At 47.2% G+C, this 17,824-nt stretch overlaps 1 protein-coding gene across 3 annotated transcripts in view; it reads right to left on the reverse strand.

Annotated features, from left to right (window-relative positions):
* TYW2 (tRNA wybutosine-synthesizing protein 2) overlaps positions 1-17,824 on the reverse strand; it is a 143,059-nt gene that overhangs the window by 103,314 nt on the left and 21,921 nt on the right. The window lies entirely within an intron of this gene.

The following is a 17,824-nucleotide window of genomic DNA, read 5'->3' on the forward strand; positions in this document are numbered from 1 at the left end:
CTGAACTACACATAGACTTGATATTTTTTTTGGCAAATATTGTTCAGGACATTGAGCTGGTCATTTTGAGTGCTAGTGGTCCAGGGTACCTCTTTTCAAATTGAACTTACGGACGATTTAGTGCGTTTGTTTATTCGCGACATAAGCGATTTACGTGAATAACTTCTGAACTACACATAGACTTGAGATTTTTTTTGGCAAATATTGTTCAGGACATTGAGCTGGTCATTTTGAGTGCTAGTGGTCCAGGGTACCTATTTTCAAATAGAACTTACGGACGATTGAGTGCGTTTGTTTATTCGCGACATAAGCGATTTACGTGAATAACTTCTGAACTACACATAGACTTGATATTTTTTTGGGCAAATATTGTTCAGGACATTGAGCTGGTCATTTTGAGTGCTAGTGGTCCAGGGTACCTCTTTTCAAATTGAACTTACGGACGATTGAGTGCGTTTGTTTATTCGCGACATAAGCGATTTACGTGAATAACTTCTGAACTACACATAGACTTGATATTTTTTTTGGCAAATATTGTTCAGGACATTGAGCTGGTCATTTTGAGTGCTAGTGGTCCAGGGTACCTCTTTTCAAATTGAACTTACGGACGATTGAGTGCGTTTGTTTATTCGCGACATAAGCGATTTACGTGAATAACTTCTGAACTACACATAGATTTGATATTTTTTTGGCAAATATTGTTCGGGACATTGAGCTGGTCATTTTGAGTGCTAGTGGTCCAGGGTACCTATTTTCAAATTGAACTTACGGACGATTGAGTGCGTTTGTTTATTCGCGACATAAGCGATTTACGTGAATAACTTCTGAACTACACATAGATTTGATATTTTTTTGGCAAATATTGTTCGGGACATTGAGCTGGTCATTTTGAGTGCTAGTAGTCCAGGGTACCTATTTTCAAATTGAACTTACGGACGATTGAGTGCGTTTGTTTATTCGCGACATAAGCGATTTACGTGAATAACTTCTGAACTACACATAGACTTGATATTTTTTTGGCAAATATTGTTCAGGACATTGAGCTGGTCATTTTGAGTGCTAGTGGTCCAGGGTACCTCTTTTCAAATTGAACTTACGGACGATTGAGTGCGTTTGTTTATTCGCGACATAAGCGATTTACGTGAATAACTTCTGAACTACACATAGACTTGATATTTTTTTGGCAAATATTGTTCAGGACATTGAGCTGGTCATTTTGAGTGCTAGTGGTCCAGGGTACCTCTTTTCAAATTGAACTTACGGACGATTGAGTGCGTTTGATTATGTGCGACGAAAGAGATTTATGTGAATAACCCAGGACCACAAGTAGGCAAAATAAACATCTCAAAGTCCTGATCAAAATTTTACCCAAACAATATCCACTCTATGTATAATTCCACATGCATGGAAAATCGAATAGCTAACTAATAACTAATAGCTAACTGCCATACATGAAAATCGAATAACTAACTAATATCTAATAGCTAACTGCAGACTAACTTGAATCCGGTGGGTTTGGAGTGGTTTGTGCAGGATTTGCCTCTTCCTCCATAGAGCAGAGCAGACAGGAGGAGGCTGTGGATGTCATGGCGGGATTTCGAGGATTTTTGTGCAAGATTTGGGGTCATTCTCTAAAGTCACAGATCAGGTAAGTGGGAGTCTGCCTAGGGAGAATGGGGTGATGTTGCTTGCATGGGGCTGCCTGGGGAGAATGGGGTGGTGTTGCTTGCATGGGGCTGCCTGGGGAGAATGGGGTGGTGATGCTTGCATGGGGAGAATGGGGTGATGTTGCTTGCATGGGGCTGCCTGGGGAGAATGGGGTGGTGATGCTTGCATGGGGAGAATGGGGTGATGTTGCTTGCATGGGGCTGCCTGGGGAGAATGGGGTGGTGATGCTTGCATGGGGAGAATGGGGTGATGTTGCTTGCATGGGTCTGCCTGGGGAGAATGGGGTGGTGATGCTTGCATGGGTCTGCCTGGTGAGAATGGGGTGATGTTGCTTGCATGGGGCTGCCTGGGGAGAATGGGGTGGTGTTGCTTGCATGGGGCTGCCTGGGGAGAATGGGGTGGTGTTGCTTGCATGGGGCTGCCTGGGGAGAATGGGGTGGTGTTGCTTGCATGGGGCTGCATGTGCATGCTGGTGGGGGGGTCTGCCTGGTGAGAATGGGGTGATGTTGCTTGCATGGGGCTGCCTGGGGAGAATGGGGTGGTGTTGCTTGCATGGGGCTGCCTGGGGAGAATGGGGTGTTGCTTGCATGGGGCTGCCTGGGGAGAATGGGGGGGTGCTTGCATGGGGCTGCCTGGGGAGAATGGGGGGGTGGTGCTTGCATGGGGCTGCATGTGCATGCTGGACGGGGGGTCCGCCTGGGGAGAAGGGAGAGATGTTGTTTGCATGGGACTGCGTGCTGGAGGGGCCTGCCTGGGGAAGGGTGACTGCATGCTGGGGGTCTCAGTGGGAAGGGGGTCATGTTCCTTGCTAGCGGTGCTGGGTGTCTGTTGGGAAGGGGGGCTGTGTGCTGGAGTCTCTGTTGGGAAGGGGGTCATGTTGCATGCGTGGGGGATCTGCATGCAGGGGGGTCTACCTGCAGAATGGGGCTGATGTTACTCGCATGGGTCTGTGTGGTGTGGGGGGCTGATGTCACGTGTTGTGCAGGTCAATGTGTGTGATGTCACTTGCGGTGGGGGGTGCAGGGGAAGTATAGTGCTGTGTGTGGGGGCGAACAGGGGAGGGGATGAATGATGATGGAGATCTGAGGGATTGATATTACTTGGCATGAGAATCTCTGCCTGATGGTGAGGAGTCGGTCCTGTTAATATTATTAATATTATTGGGGACACCTGCTGTCAGGTTGATGACTGACCTATGACCTCTGGGAGCGAAACAGCTTTACAACAATGTCTCCAGATCCCTGGCTTTATTCTCTCCTCGCACGCTGTGCTGCTCAGTATTAGCCCGATGGCCATTGGTGTCAGCCACTACTTGTATCCAGTTTTCCGCATGATTTTTTTTTTTTCTGTTTTATTCTAGGTGTTGTGACTTTTCCCCATCCTGTGCCCCCCAGAGCAGTGACCTCCCTGCAGATGTCATTACATCACTGGACTTCTTTTCACCAAGTGGAATGGCGGTGCCCCCACAATCCATGTGAGGACCCAAAGGGATGACACCGTGTGCATCTGATAATGTCAGATAGATGAGTATAATTACTTTAAAAAAAAAACCCGCTCTCCCTCTGTCTCCCCGCTCTCCCTCTGTCTCCCCGCTCTCCCTCTGTCTCCCCGCTCTCCCTCTGTCTCCCCGCTCTCCCTCTGTCTCCCCGCTCTCCCTCTGTCTCCCCGCTCTCCCTCTGTCTCCCCGCTCTCCCTCTGTCTCCCCGCTCTCCCTCTGTCTCCCCGCTCTCCCTCTGTCTCCCCCAAAATCGATGGTGAGCTAAGCCCACCAGCATCAGGGGCTTGTCTACAGCATTCTGTAATGCTGTAGTTAAGCCTCCAATGTATCCTAAAAGATGTGAAAGAGGTTATATTATACTCACGCGGGCGGTCCGATCCAAGTCGTGGTCCGGTCCTGGGCCTCCCATCTTGATAGGATGACTTCCTCTTCTTGTCTTCACACTGCGGTGCGCAGGCGCCGGGAAAGGTCAGAGGCCTGGGGCCTGCACACTGCAGTACTTTGTGCTGGAGCCGCAGCGTGAAGACACGAAGAGGACGTCATCCGATGAAGATAGGAGGCGCCAGACCGGACCGCGATGCCCATCGGACAGGACCGGGAGTGTCCCTGGGTGAGTATAATATAACCTCTTTTTCTAATTTTTAAGGATACATCGGGGGCTTATCTACAGCATTACAGAATGCATTAAAGAATGCTGTAGATAAGCCCCTGATGCTGGTGGGATTAGCTCGCCCTCGATTTTGGGGGTGACAGGTTGCCTTTAAGCACCACAATACAAAAGCACAGGGAACTTTGGTACAAAATGTGTTTTTTCTTTTTTGTAATTAATCTGTCTTTAATGTTTAATTCATTGTTTTGATTTCTAAAACTCTTTATTATTGATTTGTATGTATGCATACTTATATATTTCTCTTTTTTTTTATTTCTAACTATTTGACTTGTAATAAACTTGTTTGACAGCTATGAGTTGAAATTTCATTTCCTTGCGGATTTACATTCTATGGGGAAGAGACAAAAGGGCGGGGGTGCAGCAGCTCGGGTGGTGGTGAGGCGGCAGAATGGTTATTGCAGGCTGTAGGCTTTCCTGAAGAGATGGGTTTTCAGGTTCCGTCTGAAGGATCCAAGGGTGGTGGATAATCAGACGTGTTGAGGCATGGAATTCAAGAGGATGGGGGATATTGGGGAGAAATCTTGGAGGCGGTTGTGTGAGGAACAAATAAGTGTGGAGGAGAGTAGGAGGTCTTGGGAGGATCGGAGATTACGTGAGGGAAGATATTGGGAGATAAGTTCAGAGATATAGGGAGGGGACAGGTTGTGGATGGCTTTGTAGATCAGTGTTAGTAGTTTGAACTGGATTCGTTGTGGAATTGGGAGCCAGTGGAGGGATTTGCAGAGGGGAGAAACGGGAGTAGAGAGGTGGATTAGCCGGGCAGCAGAGTTGAGGACAGACTGGAGTGGTGCAAGAAAGTTAGCGGGGCGGCCACAGAGGAGGGTGTTGCAGTAGTCGAGGCGAGAGATGAGGGCATGCACAAGCATTTTAGTAGATTGAGGGCAGAGGAAGGGACGGATTCTGGCAATATGTTTGAGTTGGAGGCGACAGGAGGTGGCAAGAGTTTGGACGTGCGGTTTGATGGACGGCAGAGTCGAGAGTTACCGTGAGGCAGCGGATTTCAGGTGTGGGAGAGCGTGATGCTGCTTACCATAATAGATAAATTAGGTAGGGGGGATCGGCATTGTCTACATTGAGTTTTAGGAAGCGAGAGGTGAAGAAGGAGGATATGGCTGATAGACACTTCGGGATTCTGGACAGCAGAGAGGTGACATCTGGGCGAGAGAGGTAGATCTGAGTGTCATCAGCATACAGGTGATACTGGAAACCATGGGACTTTGAGATATCCTAGGCCAAGGGTATAGATGGAAAAAATTAGGGGCCCCAGGACAGAGCCTTGAGGGACTCCAACAGAGAGAGGGCGGAATTAGCCAATACAGTCTGCTGAGCCTGCGCAACGACCGCAGAGTTGCCCAGATCATACCCCTACTGATTACTGGGTGGCCACCCTGCTGGATCCCTGCTGCAAAGACAAAGTACCATTATTACTTCCATCACTGGAGCGGGATGGCAAAATGTGTGAATACAAGCACATGCTGGTAGGGGCACTACTGACGGCATTCCCACCTGCCAGAAGAAACACAAGGCAGAGGAGAAGGAAGTCGCCAACGCAGCTGGGGCACCACCTCAGAAGGGAGGGTTAACATGGCTAAAATGTGAAAAAAATTAATCAGCATGACACAGCATCCAGCGCCACCATCTGATACGGTTGATACGGTCTATACAACCAGGTGCCAGCGTTATAACAACATGGTGGAAGAGTACATGTCTATGTCCACACATCTGCATGTACTAAGTTGGGTCTGCCCATTTAACTTCTTGGTTTCCAAACTGGACACATGGCCTAGGCTTGTACTTTTTGACTTGGAAGTGCCGGCATGCCCCGTGGCAAGTGTAATGTTGGAACATGTGTTTATCACAGCAGGGAATATCACACGTGGGCGCATCTACCTGTCCAAAGTCAACGTGGGCACTCTCGCATTCATTAAAAGAAACCAGGAGTGGAGTCCACAGGACTTGTCTGTACCTCTGGCAAACCAGACAAATGTACCATCTGCACCAAGACATTGTTATATTTTATTTGCCATTTGTTTTATTTTGGGGCCTTACCAAAAAAGAAGAGAAATAAAATCCACAAAAATAATGTTGGATACCATCAGACCTGCCTCTTCCACCTACACTGCAATGTCCACCTCCTGCTAGTCCACCTACACCACCTCCTCCTCCACTAGGACATCCGACTACTGTATCTACATTGTTCTTTTTTATTTTATATTATGTTCTTCTAAGTGCTGTCCCTAAAACAAAAACAAAAAAAAAACTGTTGCATACCTCATCCCCTGCCTCTTCCACCTTCATCGCCACATTTGCCTCAAGCTCATCCACCTACTACACCTCCTCCTACATTTGGACCTATGCCTCTTTTTTCAAGATTATTATTATTACTTTTTATTCTCTGTTATTTTACGTGATCTTACTATCCATATTTGTTTTCAGGGCTGTTGTCCTGCTTACCCCCTTTTTGTTCAATTTTTCACCTTTACCGCTTACTACCCCCATTTTACAGCACGAAAGTTCGAGACCACATTGGCTGTGAGCTGGTCTCATTATGCTGGGAAGGGCCCAATAAACATTTACCTTTTCAGCCTATTAATCAGTGAACAGCTGTCTGCTTTTTCGTAGCTGGTTATTAAAAAATGGGTGGACTCACCCAAAAAATTAATTGGGGCCCCCTCCATTTTTAATAACCAGCTAAGGCAAAACAGACAGCTAAGGGCTGATGTTAAAAAGCTGTGAAGGTCCATGGATATTGGCCCCTACCAACACTAATAAGACTAGTCCTCAGCTGCACGAGAAATGGAGCATCTATTAGAAGCGCTAATTCTTGAGCATCGACTCAGCTGTTCCTGATTGCTTTTGTGCAGTGGCAATTGGGGTAATATATACAGCTCTGGCAAAAAATTAAGAACCCACCACATCAAAACCCTGTCATGGGCAGCCCATTCTCCAGACCTGAACCCAATTGGAAAACTTGGAATGTAATCAAGAGGATGATGGATAGACACAAGCCATCAAACAAAGAAGAACTGCTGACATTTTTGCGCCAGAAGCAGTGTGAAACACTGCTGGAAAGCATGCCAAGATGCATGTAAGCTGTGATTAAAAATTATGGTTATTACACAAAATATTAATTTCTGAATAGTGATAGGCGAGCACTAAAATGCTCGGGTGCTCGTTGCTCGGGTCGAGCAAATTGGAATACTTAGGTACTCGGCCAGAACAGCGAACCCAATATAAGTCTACGGGAGACCCGAGTATTTTTACTGCGATCCCCCCCGGGGGTCCTTTTAATTTCTAAAAACATCTGAAAATGATGGAAACACTGCTCAAAAGACACAGGAACATCATGGGGATAAGCCCTAGAAGCATTCCTAACTCCTAGTTCACAGCCTTAGGCCGGTTTCACACGTCAGTGGCTCCGGTACGTGAGGTGACAGTTTCCTCACGTACCGGAGCCACTGACACACGTAGACCCATAAAAATCAATGCATCTGTGCAGATGTCATTGATTTTTTTGCGGACCGTGTCTCCGTGTGCCAAACACGGAGACATGTCAGTGTTCGTGGGAGCGCACGTATTACACGGACCCAATAGAGTTAATGGGTCCGTGTAAAACACGGACCTCACACGGACCTTCTCCGTCTGGGGTCCGTGTGCGTGCAGGAGACAGCGCTACAGTAAGCGCTGTCCCCCCCACATGGTGCTGAAGCCGCCATTCATATGTTCCCTGTAGCAGCGTTTGCTGCAGAGAAAATATGAATAATAGTGTTTAAAATAAAGATCTATGTGTCCGCCGCCCTCCCACCCCCTGTGCGCCCCCCCGCTGTCCTGAAAATACTCACCCGCTCCCTCGTTGGCTGTTGCTCCTTCCTGGTCTGGCCGCGGCTTCCACTGTATGCGGTCACGTGGGGCCAATCATTTACAATCATGAATAGTCGGCTCCGCCCCTATGGGAGGTGGAGCCACATATTCATGACTGTAAATGATCAGCCCCACGTGACCGCATACAGTAGAAGCCGCGGCCAGACCAGGAAGCAGCGAGGGAGCGGGTAAGTATTTTCTGAACAGCGGGGGGGCGCACAGGGGGTGGGGGGGCAGCGGACACATAGATCTTTATTTTAAACACTATTCTTCATATTTTCTCTGCAGCAAACGCTGCTGCAGGGAAGATATGAATCCGCGATGCAGGGTACCAGACGCGTGGGTACCACACGCTCCGTGTGGTACCCACTCGCCATACGGGCGGCACACGTGTGCCGCACGTATGGCCTACGTGAGTTCCCAGGCACACGGACACGGATAACTCCGGTACCGATTTATTCCGGTACCGGAATTATCTGGACGTGTGGGACAGCCCTAAGGCCGGTTTCACACTTGCGTTGGTAGGAGCTGCGGACTTCCTCCGTGAAGCCCCGCCCTCTGCTGCTAGCTCCGCCTATTTCTGCATGCGGCTGGCATGCAGCCTGTGTACCTATATTTAACATTAGGTACGCAGGTTGTGCCGCAGTATGCGGATGCTTCCGCATGCGTCGTTTTGACGATTCGGAGAAAAAAAAAATTGCTACAAGCTGCGTCCTACGCTGGTCTCCGCATCGTCAAAACGACGCATGCGGCAGCAGCTGCATACTGCGGCCCGACCTGCGTACCTAATGTTAAATATAGGTACACAGGCTGCATGCCGGCCGCATGCAGAAAGAGGCAGAGCTAGTGGCGGAGGGCGGGGCTTCACGGAGGAAGTCCGCTGCTGCTACCAACGCAAGTGTGAAACCGGCCTTAATCATTTTTTTCCGAGATTCATGTCATTTTTCCCGGTGCCACAAAAAACACATTAAAACGAAACCAAAACTGGTTTTGCTGCGAAATATGTCAAGGTACATCCTTTGTAGGTTAATCACTTGCCTGTAAGGCCAAATATTTAACCCCAGACCGAAAATTTCCTCTCCCTCTTAGGCTTAGTTCAGACGCAGCGTTTTTGAAGCGTTTTTCAACTTTAACATTGCTTTCAACCACTACAAATGCATTCACTGGGAAATGTCAAAAATACTTTTCAAAATTTATTTTACAATTGCAAGGTAAGGATGCATTCCAACTAGCGCTGGGGTCCGCCAGGAGGGGATCCGTAATGGATCTGTCCTCCTGGTGACCCCAGCTAAGGCTGGCGGAATCCCGCCATTCCGGCAGCCTTAGCTGGAGTTACCAGGAGGTCAGATCCATTATGGATCCCCTTCTGGCGAACCCCAGCGCTACTGGGAACACAGCCTAAGATGTGTATATTTCAAAACATAATTATGTGCATAAAACAACAAAAAAGTAAATGGGCACGCCAAATATAGGCATTTTATATGCAATATTTTTATGAAAACATTTTTTGGTTGTAGCAAACTTGGTGCAGGAATATTTGTTTGTAACTTTACATATTCCCCCGACAATTCTCGCATATTATTTTTTCGGCTGAATGTTTCTTGCATACATTTTGTCCGCAAGTAGAACAGAAACGCTCCGATTTTCTTTCCTTCTTTGCTGGACAAATATAGCAGCGCTGTCATGCAGAATCCACACTCTTCCCAGCAATAGCAGTCATAAAAGTTCTTCCGCAGCAACAATACAGACAAAAAGATTGAGTATCACATGTAAACCTAGTACAGGCCTAAAAGGCCCCAGGTGCGTGAATATGGGGTAGTCCCAAAAAAAGGTGTTGAGGGAGGATCTAAGGTGATCCTTCACGGTTAACTCCGTGATTTCCAAATTAATATACAAGGTGTTGCCGGCAACTGAAAATGACCAGACGGAGACGTGTGTCTCTGTTTGGGGGGGATCAAGCTGATTTCTCTAGCCTCCGTTTATTGTGTATGACTTATCATAGTCATAGAAATTATACTTCAACCAATTAGCATAAGAACACGCTCACAGTTCTTAGCCTATAAGAATGCAGGAACAATCTGTGCGTCAAAGTCTTGTAGAACAATACACCCTCAGTCTCACGTTCTACCGAGGTTGCAACAATCAAGGTCTCATCAAAGTCTCATAACAGCTGTAAACTTAAGCCTACTAACAAAATTTATATCAAAACAACAAAATGGAGTCGAAAAACACAAAATGGAGAATCTTTCTTAATTGCTTCCTTCACAAAGGTTGTTATACCGAAATGTCTGTAACATAAAAATATATGACTAACTGGAAATTACTAACAACTATATACCTGAGGAATACCTAGAGTTTCAAAATTCTAACTAAAGTACTTTTACAGAAAATAGAAAACATGTAACCTGTCAGGCCTGCGAGGCCCCAAGTATGCGTTCTAAGGTTAAACTGAGATATCATGGAGTCATCAGACGAGTGGCCATAAACCACTAGAATATAAAAGCCACAAGGATATAGATCAAACCACCACAAGCAGACTTTCAGTAAACCTTTATGTTTTACAATGACAAACAGCAAACATATAGAGGCTTCGAACTGTTTCTGAAGTGAGAAAACAAACATTTATCAAGATTGTGTCACTATGAGCATTGTCTGTCACATCTGTAAATGTTTTACAAGACATGCAGCTATGTGATTGTCTGAATGCATTTGGTGTACAGTATTTCAATCTTGTTTACAAATCGCCATTTGTATATTCGCCATTTGTACATTTGAGGCAGCCAAAGTTATGGCTCTCAAGGAGAGAAACTAATATAGTGGACAAAGAAATATTTGTAATAAACTACTGAGCCGAACTAACATCATTGCATTATCAAATTTATATGAAGTGTTTTGTGTCCAATTTGCGCAACCAGGCAACACAAAAAGGAGCTTTTCCAGTGAGCTCTTTAAGGTACACAAATGTGAAGTGTTTGCCATCAAGGATGTGGTTTCACCAATGGGGGGTAACTTTTTTATAAATATACTATTGCCATCACAGCCACCCATGCCCAAACTTTACGGGCCTATAACAATACAAAGCATGTTCACCCAGGTCATGTCGTTGAAGATAAGGAAGAGACATTGCAGGAGACAGAGTTAAGAATTAGGGCCAATGTAGTGGTGTGGGTCTCTGAGACTTGTAATGCAGTGCATGATCTGCCAAACAATTCCCCAATGGGGGTACCTTTTTTAAAAGTGCACTAGTGCCATCGCATGCCCCTAGCTCAAATATCAACGGCCTATAACAGTACTGAGCACGTTTACCCTGGTGATCTAGTGGCAGGAACATTTTAGATTGCAGGAGACCGAGTTAAGAAGTCGGCCCAATGGAATGTCATGCCCAATTCCCCAATGTGGGATCCTTTTTAAAAAAAATAAGAGAGTGCCATCACAGCCCCCTTGGCCAAAATGCACCATACAGAGCACGTTCACCCTGGTGATCTATTGGCAGATACAGGACAGATTGCAGGCGACCGAGTTAAGAAGTAGGCCCAATGTAATGTCATGCCCAGTTCCCCAATGTGTTGTCCTTTTTTTAAAAAAAAATAAGTGCCATCACAGCATCCTTGGCCAAAATGCACTGTACAGACCACGTTCACCCTGGTGATATATTGGTTCTGGATGAGGAGGATGAGGATAAGAACAAACAGACCAAATCTGTAAGCGTATACCCATGTGGGATTGTGAAGAGGTGCATGAGAATACACCTCCCCAAAAGAGAGAATGTATTTGAGGTTATGTTTCGCTGTTTTCACTTGGTGGTGTACAGAAGTCTTTCCCAATCCAGGCCTTGTTCATTTTTATAAGAGTCAGCCTGTCAGCATTTTCAGTTAACAGGCGGATGCGCTTTTCTGTTATAATTCCACCAGCGGCACTAAAACCCCTCTCTGACAGAACGCTAGCAGCAGGGCAGGCCAGGACCTCCAAGGTGTAGAGAGCCAGTTCATGTCACGTGTCCAGCTTGGATACCCAATAATTCAAAGGCACATAGGAATCCCGGAGGATGTTTGTACGATCTGCAAGGTACCCCCTCACCATCTTCCCAAACATTCCACTTCTTGTGACAGCGCCCCTTGCCTCTGTGCCGCCACGATGGGAATGTCTGAGAAAACTGTCCCAGAACTTGGCCATTGTTCCCCTGCCTGAGCTGGATTGTACTTCTGTCTCTCTCTTGCTTGGAGTCCTTGGTTGTACAACAAACTCTGACGTCTGCTGCCAGCGTTCTCACATGGGAATTTTCTAAGTAATTCCGCTACAAGAGCCCTGTGGTACTGCAACATTTTAGTACACCTCTCTGCCTCAGGCAGAAGAGATTGAAAGTTCTCCTGGTAGCGTGGGTCTAGAAGTGTCACCAACCAGTAATGAGTGTCACCCAAAATTTTGATAATCCGAGGGTCACGTGAAATACAGTGCAACATAAAGTCAGCCATGCGTGCCAGACTGCTAACAGGCAAGACTTCCGTGTCCTCATCAACAGGACAACTGACGATGCTGTCCTCCTCCTCCCTGTCCTCAGGTCATCCCCTCTGAACAGAAGCTAATACAGATGTGTTTGTAGTACCATCTATAGCACATGAAAGTAGCTCCTGTTCTTCCTCCTCCTCCTCATTGCCTATCCAATCCAGGTTGAGAAGACATAAGGCTGGGCTGAGTGTAATCCCTCTGTATGTTTCCTTGCTCAATGTCCTCGTGCTCCGCCTGCAATGCATCCTCTCTGATTGTGAGCAGAGAGTTTTTCAGAATGCTGAGAAGCGGGATAGTGATGCTAATTATGGCATAATCGCCACTCACCATCTTAGTGCAGTCCTCAAAGTTTTGGAGGATGTTACATATGTCTGACATCCATGTCCACTCCTGAGGTCTTATGTGTGGAGTCTGACCTGAAATTCGATGGCCTTGTTGATGTTGGTAGTCAACAACGGCCCTCTTCTGCTCACAAATCCTTTCCAACATATGCAGCGTGTTGTGAATTCTGCTCTTGGGCTCCCCCCGGTGGTTGTAAGTGGTACTGCTCCTGATCTCAGCAGTCATCAGGTGCTTTCACTTACTACCAATTCTGACTGGGCTACTTATTCTGGCTGGATCCTTTAGTCAGTGCCAGTTGTCCATTGTTTTCTGGAGGATTCACATCTCTGCTTGGTTTCTCCTGCTGGATTGTCCAAATCATCAAAGATAAGTCCTGGCTTTGTTTTTGCAGTCCACATGCGGTGGACTTTATAGCTCAGTGAATTGCTATGTTTTTTCTTGTCCAGCTTTGTCTGTGTAAGGATTTATTCAGCCAAGCTGGAAGCTCTGGAGTTGCAGAGTTACCCTCCATGCCTTTGTGTAGGTGTGGAGATTTTCGTATTCTCTGTGGTGGATTTTTGTAGTATTTTAATACTGACCGCACAGTACTCTGTCCTGTCTTTTCTTTCTAGCTAGCGTGGCCTCCTTTGCTAAATTCTGTTTTCAGTCTGCGTATGTAATTTCCCTCTCTTCTCACAGTCAATATTTGTGGGGGGCTGTCTTTCCTTTGGGGATTTTCTCTGAGGCAAGATAGTTTTCCTGTTTCTTTCTTTAATAATTAGCCCTCCGGCTGAGACGAGGTGTCTAGGGAGTGACAGGAACATCCCACGGCTACTTCTAGTTGCGTGTTAAGTTCAGGGTCTGCGGTCAGTATAGAGGCCACCTACTCCAGAGCTCGTCCATGCTGCTCCTGGGCCACCAGATCATAACAGCAGCGTAGAGTTCCAGCGCGTGGGGATGGGGACATCACACAATAGTCGGTGAGCTGGAATCTGAAAACGCTGCTGAAGCATGGCAAGGGCGGCTGAAGCTGTAGCTGACTTTCTAAAAAGGTCAGACAGACGGCATACTTTCACTAGCAGATCCGGCAGCTCCGGGTAGCTTTTCAGAAATCGTTGAACCAAGAGGTTAAGCACATGGGCCAAGCAAGGTGTGTGTATGAGCTCACCTTGCCTCAGAGTAGCCATCAGGTTACGGCCATTGTCACACACGACCATGCCTGGCTGTAGGTTCAGTGGTGTCATCCAAACATCTGACTGCTTTTTCAGCGCTGTCCACAACTCTTCTGCATTGTGCGGTTTGTCACCTATGCAGATTAGCTTCAGCACAGCCTGTTGCCGCTTGACTGAGGCAGTGCTGCAGTGCTTCCAGCTTCTGACTGATGTGTTGATTTCAGAGATGGAGGATGAAGAGGAGGAGGAGGAGGTGCAGGAGCTGTAGACTGTTGGGGCAACCCTGATTGACATAGGGCCAGCAATCCTCAGCATGGGGAGGATGTGTTCCATCCCAAGGTCCAACTGGGTCCCGGCTTCCACTATGTTAACCCAGTGTGCCGTCATTGAGATGTACCGTCCCTACCCACAAGCACTTATCCACGTGTCCGTGGTTAGGTGGACTTTCCCGGTAACAGCATTGTTGAGGGCACGGGTAATGTTGTGGGACACATGCTGGTGTAATGCCGGTACGGCACACCGGGAGAAATAGTGGCGACTGGGGACCGAGTACCTTGGGATGACCGCCCCCATCAGGTTGCGGAATGCTTCCGTCTCAACAAGCCTAAAAGGCAGCATTTCTAGCACAAGCAGAAGAGAAATATTAGAATTGAGGACTGTGGCCTGTGGGGCGTTGGCTGGGTATTTCTGCTTGCGTTCCAAAGACTGGGTTATAGACAACTGAACGCTGTGCTGGGTCAAGGACGTGGACGGGCTTGCTGATGGTGCTGCTTGACTGTGGGCCACAACAGGTGCAGGGCTAGAGGCATCTTCACATGCACGGTGTACTGGGGATTGGCTTCTATGCAAAACAGTGGAAGAAGCAGTGGTGTGACCAGCAGGCAGTGGTCCTCGAGCCTGGGGTTCAGCCCACAAAGTCAGGTGCTTTGCTTGCATGTGCCTGATCATGCTGGTGGTCAGGCTGGTTGTTTTGCTACCCCTGCTGAAGCAGGCATGGCAGGTGCTGCAAATGGCCTGTTTAGGGTTATCGGCAGAGTCTGTAAAAAATAGCCAGACTCGGGAAGATCTCACAGGTGGAATGGCAACTTCACTCTTCACTAGTCTGTGGCCACCACACTGCTTCTTCCTGCCTGTTGGGGGATATGCCTCCTTCCCCATTTGTGCTGCTGTCCTCGCTACCCATGTCCTCCTGCCAGCTTGGGCCAGTTACTATGTCATCCAGTACCTCGTCTTCCACATCTGCACCCTGCTCCTCCTCCTGACTTTCTAGAAATTGTGTCTCATCATGGTCCACCTTTTGTGACACTTTCCCACCATTGCCTTCGTGTGACTGGGGCTGGTCAAAGCTTTGGGCAGCTCTACATCCGATCTCATCTTTGCCCACTTCAAGTTGACTGGGAGAGATTTCTGAATCTTGAAATGGAAAACTGAACAGCTCTTCAGAGTGTCCAAGTGTGGGATCAGTTGTCTCAGGGCACTCGGCATGGTGGGAGGAAGGAGGATCAGGGTGAGGAATATCCTGGCCTCACTCACGGCTACTCAGACTTGACCGTGCGGAAGACAAGGTGGTGGTGGTGGTGGTAAGTGACTGGAAGCATTATCCGCTATCCAACCAACAATCGTTACACACTGCTCTAGCTTCAATAGTTGTGTGCTGTGGTCCACTAGAAACTGGGACAGGAATGTCGAGCGAGAAGATGTGGGTCTTTGTTGTTGCCCACTTTCACCTTGCCCACGGCTTCATCCTCTGGATGCACCATCAGCATCACGTCCACTTCCCCGTCCCTTGCCTTAACCATTTTAAATGGACTACTGCACTATTTCAAATGCTCAACACAAATGTCTTTATTAGTAGCAAAATAATATCTGATCAGTATGCCTGCAAATCTATGATTTTTCAAACCCAAACACCAGGCAGGCCTCAGCCTGACCTAACAGACTGTATTCAATTTTTTTTTTTTTTAAAGTTAATTTATGCAAAATAGTGCTGTATAGAATTTGAGTATCACACAGCCAAAAAATAAGTACACCAGCCTCCAATGCCCAAACTTGGAGCACAGAGATATATGACGGCTGTAACGGAAATACCACACTGGCAAATCTGTGGCCTTTGAATTTTTTTGATACGAAATAGTGCTGTATAGAATATGACTATCACACAGTCAAAAAAAAAGTACACCGGCCTCCAATGACCAAACATGGAGCACGCAGATATATGAGGCCTTTTTCAGTGAATTTAAAACACCAAAAAAAGGGAGCACAAGGGTCGCACAGACAACTATGCTACGTATGCCTGACAAACTATAACTTTTCAACAGGCCTCAGTCTGACAGAACAGACTGTATTTTTTTTGGGGGGGGGGGAATTTTTGAAAAAAAAAGAAGGAAAAATAGGTATATAGACAGTAAATAAGCTGCAGCAGCAGGCAGTTATGGAGCTTTGGGAGGGATGCAGTGGGAGCAATGGACGCACATACAGTGCCTGAAGGCCTTGCACTGATGTGGATATGCTGTGCCCTGCCTACCTAGCGCTGCAATATCGGGACCGACAAATTAGCCCTAAAAAGGACTTTTGGTTTCTGAGGAGTTGTGGATGTAAGAGTTGCAGACCTACACTAACTCTAAAACCACGATTCCAACCCTATCTCGGCAGCAGCTCTCCCTATTCTCGCTGAAACAGAAACAGAATGCGGCGAGCAGGGCGGCGCCTGGTCTCTTATACTCGGGATGATGCTGTACGGCCCAGCCAATCACTGCACGACACAACAAAGATGGCTGCCGTGTTTCATGGCCTGGCAGACAATCCCTGCACCGTGATTGGGTCTCTAAAGTCCACCAAAACTGCTGGGTGGAGACTGCAGTTATCGCCGAATAATACCGGAAATGCTCGCTGCTCGCCGAGTACCCCGATACTCGGGCGAGTAACGAGTAGTGGCAAGCACGTTCACTCATCACTATTTCTGAACTCTTCCTGAGTTAAAACATTAGTACTGTTGTTTCTAAAAGATTATGAACTTGTTTTCTTTGCATTATTTGAGGTCTGAAAGCACTGGGGTTTTTTTAATTTTGACCATTTTTCTTTGTTAGAAAAAAATACTAAATTTATTGCTTGAAAATTCTGAGCCATGTCAGAAGTTTATAGAATAAAAGAACAATTTACATTTTACTCAAAAATATACCTAGAAAGAGAAAAATCAGACAAACTGGACATTTTGCAGAGGTCTCTTAATTTTTGCCAGGGCTGTAAGTATAATTACAACTGTGATTTGTCAAAAATCACAGCTGACATCAAGCCCAGGGTTAGTAATAGAGAGGTGTCTATGAAACACCCCGTTTACTAACACTGTAAGTAAAAATAAAGAAACACAGATTAAAAACATGTAATTAAAATATAAAAACAGACACCCTCTTTCACCCATTTACCAAAAAAAAAAACACCTGCAGGTTCAATGAGATCCACAAGGTCCAGCGTAAGGCCAGGTTCACATTGCGTTAGGGCAATCCGTTTAGCGCTAGCGCTAGCGGATTGCGCTAACGCAATGTTTATTTAGGGGCCGCGTTCAGGGGTCGCGTTAACGTCCCCGCTCTCGCAGATCCCCGATCTGCGAGAGCGGGGAGCGGACCTCGGGCGCGCCGCGGACGCTGCAAGCAGCGTCCGAGGCGCGTCACAGAAGAACGGCACATCACTAGCGCGAGCCAAAAAAGGCACGCGCTAGTGATGCGCTGCAGGCGAAATTTACATTGCTGTCAATGGGTGCGCTAACGGACCCGTTGCACGGCGTTAATTGCGACATTTTCGCCGTGCAACGCTGTCCGTTAGCGATCACCCACTAACGCAATGTGAACCTAGCCTAATCCACATCGAGGTCCCAAGACGATCCCCTGCTCCAATACATACAGAAGCCACAGTGACATCATAAAAAGTGACCCCTCCCCGTGTCCGCCGTACACACACTAAGGGCGGCATGGAAGCTGCCACCTCTGAGGTCACTGGAGATTACAGTTTGCGGTTATCACAGTACCCTCTGAGCTGTCACTGGAGGTGAACTCAAGAAGCACAGTGACCGGCAATACGCATAACCTGGCGGAAACATTGTAGTAGGTTGGATTGCCGGACTGCCACCAGCGT

This window comes from Ranitomeya variabilis, chromosome 2 (genome assembly GCF_051348905.1).
Source record: "Ranitomeya variabilis isolate aRanVar5 chromosome 2, aRanVar5.hap1, whole genome shotgun sequence".
NCBI lineage: Eukaryota > Metazoa > Chordata > Amphibia > Anura > Dendrobatidae > Ranitomeya > Ranitomeya variabilis.